Consider the following 7,323-nt stretch of genomic DNA (forward strand, 5'->3'; position numbering starts at 1 on the left):
CAGTGGGTGTGATCCTACCGAAAGGAAGAGTGCAAGCAGTTTGCCATCCTGTGGGTGGAGCCAGTAAACCCAGCGCACACCCTGAAATAAAAACGGAGGTGAAGCCGGTCAGGTTTTACCCTCCAGCTCTCCCCTGGCCGGGCAGAGGCTCAAGTTGTCTGGCCGGGAGCCGTGCCCGGCAGTGGCATAGACTTCACCATCCAACAACGTGAGTGACTTCTGGGCTTCAACGTAATCGGCTCAGACCCCCTGCTGGGGGTCCTTGCACGGTTAAAAGCTGAAGGGCCCAGACTCTGAAGTACAGGATTTCAAAGGCTCCTTCTTCCTTTCATGCAGACGTCACGGCACCTGCTAGAGCGCAAGCCCCGCCCTCCGCAGAGGTCCCGCTCTGCACAGCTGAGAGCCGGCCCCTGCGCCCACACTAGGGGGTGGCTGGGCTGCAGCGGATAGAAATCGCTGCACCCGCTGAGCCGAGAGCACCGAAACCCGAGCACACCTGACCGAGGGTCCCAGACGGATCTGAAGCTGAGCCGTATCTGTAAGCGCCGGCAGCCAGAGGGCTGAATGGTCTCTCCGGGTCATCAGCACTGTGACCGTCATGGGCAGGAAGTAGCCCGGCTGCCCTTCCCACAGGCACTGTGTGCCCCCCGAAACCCACAGCCCGTCTCTGACGCTCAGACAGTCCTCTGGGCCCACCCAGTGGCGTCTGCGGCGTGGGGTCCTGCTGGGACCTGCGGGCGTCGATGCAGGACAGAGTCTCGCTTGTGTTAATGGCTCCCTGGCTAGCTGGGCCAGGGCGCCCGGTCACACGCCCCCACACACATCCTCTCCAACACGCTCACGGATGATCGCACAATTGAACACCGGAATGACCGACGGTTCCGTGTGTGAACTTGGCCCCACCAAGCGCAAGATGTGTCTGTCGGTCTCAGCAAGCCACCGACACCCTCTGATCGCGGGGACCACAGCGGCCTCACGGGGTCGGTGGTTCTCGAGGCCCAGAGAACGGAGCCTCTCGCCCTCAGGGCTGGCGAAGGGACAGGCCAGGACCCGGCACGCAGAGCGGTTCCCGATACCGCAAACAGCTGCACACTTTTCTGTGGAGACGGAAAGGTGTTTTCTAAGAAGTCTTCCTAAAGACGTACATTTCTCTTCACCCTAAGAACCACATCTAACGCAACGTGCTGTCTGTCATTGCGGCTCTGGTACCTAAATGAGTTCAATGCAGAAGGCTGCAGTGAGCTGCCCGCGGGGTGCCAGCCCCCACCCCCGCCCTGGGCACAGTGGCGAAGTCTCTCCCCCCATGGAACGTTCTAGAGCACACAAGAGACTTAAGGGCATACGAAATCAACACAAGATATCTCAGTGGGGATTAGGTGCCGGTTGGAAAGTAACACAGGCAGGAAGAGAGCAGGCGGTGGGTTTGGAAGTGGGGAAGGCGTGTCCGTAAGTGACATTTCAAAGCTCATCTCCAGACCAAGGGAGGGAGCCAAGCCGTAGGGGGCAGAGCCCCAGGGGGAGGGAACAGAGAGGGCAGGGTCTCAGGGGCTGGACTGTAGGAGGAGATGAAGCCGAGAAGAAGGCAGGGGTGAAGCACGAGGGTCTTGAAGGCCAGGGGAAGGTTTGGATGTTACTCTGGGGGAATTAGGAACTTCTGGAAGTTGAGAAGGGCCCTGTGGTCTCCTCACCTGTAAAAGCAGGCCCAAACCACCTCGAGGGGAAGGAGTCCCTGGAGAAGCAGGAGGCCAGGTGGGAGGCCAGGGGGGAGGAGGTGCCCAGAGCCTCCAGCAGTTTCCATGAGGCAAGAAAAAACAGAGAAAAGGAACTGGAAGCCAGTGTGCCGAAATCTTCTAACTACAGAGAGCACGCCCCCAGAAGGGGACACTCGTGAGGGGCCGACCCGGGTCCCATCAGCCCAGCTGCCGACACGGAGCCGCTCCGTCCGCCATCCTCACCGGCTTCGAGACTCGAGGCCAGACAGCCCGCTCTGCCGGGGTTCTTCCCAACCACGGCCAAACCGCATGGAGACAATTGCCCCCCCCCCCCCCCGTAGAGACGTAACATATTCAAAACCAGAAGGAAGAAAGGAAGGAGACGCAGACTTGATTAAAACGACGACTCCACCTTCCAAGTTGACGCCTTCTGTAACTTTTGTTGTTCGTCTTTATGGATACAAAATTACCATCTGAAGGAAGATTGTTAACAACACTGACATTTCCCCATCAGTCAACTTAATTCACAATATAACATCTTCCCGATCCAATTACGTCTGCCTCAGGAGTGACATCCAGGGGTGCACTGTTGTTCTGGGGGAAAGTGCATTAAAACGGCCCAGGGACGACTTGATGTGCAGAAAGCTGCCTCTTCCAGCAGCGAAGTCGGGCCGGGAGCCGCTCGCCATGACTTCCCGGGAGAGCCCAGTGTGGAAGGGCAGCAGCGTGCGGTCCAGAGAATCCTGCCCCAGACAGGACCGCCCCCTAGCTCTGTTGTGGATTAGCCAGCACCCCCTCTCCCGCTCAGGAGTCCTGGTCTGCCCAACCTCAGCCCCCCGCCCTGAGCACCGTGCTCAGCTCCGAGCCCTCATCCTGCGAGTGGACTCAGCCCTTGCGCAGCCTCCGTGTGTCCCGGCTTCCCCGGGAGTGTGCTGGACTCGCCGGAGCCTGCGCAGGGCTCACAGAGCAGGTGCTGCGTGCTAGGCCAAGGATGCAAGGGTGGGGGCGTGCTGGTTTTCTGGAGCCCCCGTAACAAACAAGGCCCCCCAGGCAGGGCAGCTTCAAGGGAAAGTCGTTCTGTCCCGGTTCTGGAAGCCGGAAGTCTGAGCTCAAGGTTGGTTGGTTCTTTCTGGAGACTCTGGGGAAGAGTCTGTTCCCTACCCCTCTCATGCGCCTGGTGGCCTGTGGGCTCCTCAACGTCCTGGGCTTGTAGGTGATGTTCCCCTGCTCTCCAACTCCGTGTTCTCCGTGTGTGCTTGTGCGTGTCCAAATGTCCCCTTTATGGAAGTAGTTTTATTAAAGAAAAAGTTATTCTGACACTTGTTAAAATAGTAAGAAGGATTCATTGAAGACCATTGCAACAGGGGATGGAGACTGATAGCCACAAGGCAGGTGGAGGGGTCAGTGGATGGAAAATCACGAAGAGGGGACCTCAAGGGTAGGGGATTCTTGCCAAGCTGACCTAGCAGGGTTCTTGCTCCAGCTGGGCTGGGCTGGGATGGGCCAGGTGGGCCAACGACAGGATGCAGGTCAAGGTCAAGGCCTTATTCAAAGGAAGGTCAGAGGAGCCTCACTGAAAGGCGGTCAAGGAAAGGGCTGCTTCTGCTCAAGGACACCAGGCAAGGGCTCTTCTCAGTGACCTTATCCTGACGAGAGGGCATCTACAAAGATTTTTTTCCAAATAAGGTCACATACAGGCACCTGGAAGTAAGACTTTGGGGGACATATAATTAACCCATCATAGAAGGCGTTCCTCAGCCCTTACCTTAAAGCAATCCACTAAGAGGGCTCTCAGCAGGTCCGGGCCCTGGAAGCAGAGCTGGAGACAAGCATTGGGGACTCAGGCAGGAGTGGTCAGGAGAGTCCTGAAAGGGAGAGAAGGGAGTGACACCGTGTGGGTCCATCTGATCAGGAAGATAGACCATGGCCTTGGCCTGACCCGGGGTCCACCCAGGTCCCCATACCCATCAGAAGCTTCACTTCCTTGTCCCATGGGTTTCTGCCACAGAGGGTGGTCCTCCTGGGGAGAAGGTGGCCCCGGGGCCCGTCTGTGGCTGGGAGGGGGTCCAGCACGGGAGGCACGGCTCCAGCAGGGGAAGTGAGGCCCCGGGGTTCCTGCCTGCCCAGCCTCACCGCCAGCTGGGGGCCACGGGGGCCTCTCAGAACCTGCCTGGGCCAGGCCATCAAATTGCTGAGAACTAACACCCACTCATGAAACCAAGCGACAGGGACAAAAGTCCTCATTTTACATCTTTTCTCCTCTCCAGCTGCAGCGGCGATGTCCTGAAGAGGTTTCCGTTGACCAAGTGCCATCTGTCTGACCGGGGGACAGAGCAGCCAAAGGCAGCCCTGACTCAGGGCTCAGGTCCCCCACAATGTTTGCTCTGGGCACCCCCAAGGGACGTTGTCACTGTCAGCCTCCGGTCAGTGACCAGCCTGGCCCCAAATTGCTTGAAGCTCAAGAGAAGAACGAATCTTCTTTCCTCTTGCTGAGAAGAAACTTTGTTTCAAAAGGATTTTTTTTAAACCCTCAACGGGTTGTATTGGAAATGGCACAAAAAGACCCTTTCTGCTGGATACTTAAGGGAAACATTTTTCATGGCTTGAAGGCATACAGGAGGGTGGGGATAGGTGAAGAGAGTTTATTGATTTCTTAAACATCTTTTAAAGAAAAGTTTCCCCAGGCCATAAGGCAGAATGACCCCAAATCTTCGGAGGATGAAATTTTGGGCCAACTTAAAAAAAAATTCTTCACATATTTGCACTGCTCGGTTTCCATGGGAACCAAGAAGCACTCATAATGCCTTGAGAACTTCTATTTTTATATTAACCCTTTATATCACACACAAAGGAACCTGGGAAGGGGGGGCGGGCGAGGGCAGCAGCTGCGCATCCCTGCGTCAGGCTTCGGGACCGTGGACCCGCGAGCCGCGTGCTGGAGCAGAATCACGTTGACGTTTCTCTGAAGGCAGAAGGCAAATGGTGGATGTCTCCCCTCTAGAAGCAGAGGCTGGGAAAAAGTTGTTAATGTGACTGTCACACGTGTGTGGTGACTATGGATGCCTGTCCCCAGAGTGGCAGACCGGCCAGGCGTCTCTGGGCCCCTGGCCAAGGGACTTGACCCTGGAGGCGGTGAGAGGCGGGAGCCGGCGTGTGACCGTCTGGGTGCCCACTGGCTGGTCGCTGGCCTGAGGTCAGGGCTGGGTTTGCACCTGCGGAGCCCGGAAGCCGTCCACACGTGGACGAGGACTCTCCCTTTGGTGGTGTTAGCCTCAGTCTACACGGCGGCCCCCTGTCACACCGACTCCCCGCATGCTCACATTCGGGCTCCCTTCCTGCGCAAGAAGGAGCAGTGTGTGATGTCATGCAGCTTCATTTACGTTCCTAAACCGTCCTGTGTTGGGGGAGAAACACCACCACCAAAATAGCAACACGGGTGAGTAAATACAAGTGGGTTTTTTCAGGTCACATTTCCCCCAAAAATAAACCCATTTTAAAAATAATATGTGAATCAAACAGCAACAGGAAGCTGATGAAGCTAAATGTGAGCACCTGTTTTTCCTACACAAGAAACTAAAATAAACTCACTGTAATGAAAATCAAGTGCACAAAAAATGATTGCCTAATTAATTGAATGCTTAACTGATTAGCTGTGCTCAGTAAATGTCTCTGATGTCTTTTCTGCTGATTGACAATGCAGAAGAAAGACAGGAGGAGGCATCCTACCTGACCCAGCCTGCCCGAATGAACGCCAAGGTTAGTTGGTTGAGTGCCTGGCCCTGAAGGAGCAGTCCGCTTGCTCAGCTGCCCAGCTCCCTGGGCCTCGGCGACCCGCACCCCTGGCTCTGGCCCAGCCTTCCTTTGCTCCTCGGAGGAGGAAGCACCCTGGTGGGGGCCGACAGGGCAGTCTCGGGGTGATCGTCTGACAGACTGCTGAATTGCCGGGGCCACGGGAGGCACGTGGCACATACCTGTCCTGGGGGCCCTCATCACAGCTGTGATTCCACACAAACGTCATAGACCTTGTCCTTGTGATCAGACTAAGCTCCGTGAGGGCAGGGATCATGCGCGTCCGGTTCTCCCCACATCGGTCCAGATTTGGAACCCTTTCGGTGGCTCGCACATCATAAGAACACCATAAATATTTGTTGAATAAGGATAAGATTTAAGGGGAAGGGAGTAATAACTAATATGTGGTTAGTGTTCTGTTGCTACTGAGGTAAATTACCACAACACAGGGTTATCCTCAGACAGTCCTGGAGGTCGGAAGCCTTGCTGGACTAAAACCAAGGTGTGGCAGGGCTGCGCCCCTCTCTGGAGGCTCTAAGGGACAATTGGTCTACTTTTCTGACCCAGCTTCTACAGGCCACTCAGGGTTCCAGGCTCATGGGGCCTCCATCCTGTCTTCAAGACCAGCAGCATGAGGCGAGTCCGTCTCCCACTGTCCAATGTCTTTCTGATTCCCTCGTCCCCTTTCAAGGACCCTTGCAATGACCTCAGGCCCCTGTAGACCTTCCAAGATGACCTCCCCATCTCACGGCCTCCTTATCCACAACCTTCATTCTCCACTCGCTGCAAGGCCACAGATTCACAAGTACTAGTAATTGTCAGGGGCTCCATCTGGCCTACCGCAAATGTCGTCAGACAAAATGGGTCTTTTCGGAAGAAATAAGGAGGCTCTATTGACGTGTTTTGTTCATTCTTTGCCATCCACAGGGCCAAGCAGAGGGAATATATAGTAGGTGTTTGATTAATCAAGGTTTGTGGAATAGAGTCATATATTACTTGCATCCATCAAGAAACGGCTGGCCACCTGTTCCGCTCAGCCAATGGCGTTGTCACTGGGACAGAAAAGAAGCACGGACCGGAACTGAATCTCTATAATTAAATTTTAGACTCCTTGGTGATAGTAACCTGCACACAGTAATCATATCTAGCTAACGTGCAGAGAGCACTTTCAAATCTGCACAGTCTTTTTGCAGAACTGTCTCCCATGGGGCCTCCCCCCCTCCACCCGCAGGTGGTAATTACCAGATCCATCTTGCAGAAGGAGAAATGCAAGTTCAAAGAAATGGATTAACTCAGTCAAGATCTAATGGCCAATAAATACCCCAGGGCCATGTCTTCTTGATCCACACTGCGTGCACATCCTGTTGGGTAACATTGTCTCACCCTGAACAAATGGGGGGGAGGATAGCCAATCTTTGGTCATATGACAGACTAAAGAGGCTGAAGATAAGACCAGCTGTGTCCAGGCGTTAGAGAAAGGTCCGGACGGGCAGCTATTAGAAGGGACAATGCAAGCAAAGGGGTGTCTATCTGTGCGCTAGAACTCAGGCCCCGCATGCTTCGACCCCAGCCTCCATTTCTGGCTGAATTCCTGAGAGTCCTTCCAGCCACTTCCACTCCGAGGCCAGGACACCCTCCTGCAGGCCCTGTTTGTCCTGAGTTCCCAGCATCACAGCATGACAGGCATGTGACGGGGCCACATTAGTGTTTGTGGAATCAACCCAAACATATTTTCCTGGCTTATTCCACTCAGCGCTGATGACCTGCAAGAGGAGAGCGAGAGGAGGGAGGGGGAGGGAGAGCAGGGAAGGGGAGGAGGGAG

The 7,323-nt window shown here is 55.2% G+C and overlaps 1 long non-coding RNA gene across 2 annotated transcripts; it reads right to left on the reverse strand.

Annotated features, from left to right (window-relative positions):
- Positions 1-2,132: 2,132 nt before the first annotated feature.
- Positions 2,133-4,452, reverse strand: LOC115299537. 2 transcript variants are annotated; one of them, XR_003912231.1, is made up of 4 exons: positions 3,962-4,452; positions 3,478-3,577; positions 3,175-3,373; positions 2,133-2,989 (listed from the first exon to the last, which is right to left on the reverse strand). It is a non-coding gene; the product is annotated as an uncharacterized LOC115299537 (long non-coding RNA). The 2 variants fall into 2 exon arrangements; XR_003912230.1 differs by lacking the exon at positions 2,133-2,989 and having other exon boundaries at positions 3,032-3,373.
- Positions 4,453-7,323: the final 2,871 nt, after the last annotated feature.

This window comes from Suricata suricatta, chromosome 8 (genome assembly GCF_006229205.1).
Source record: "Suricata suricatta isolate VVHF042 chromosome 8, meerkat_22Aug2017_6uvM2_HiC, whole genome shotgun sequence".
NCBI classification, from domain to species: Eukaryota; Metazoa; Chordata; class Mammalia; order Carnivora; family Herpestidae; genus Suricata; species Suricata suricatta.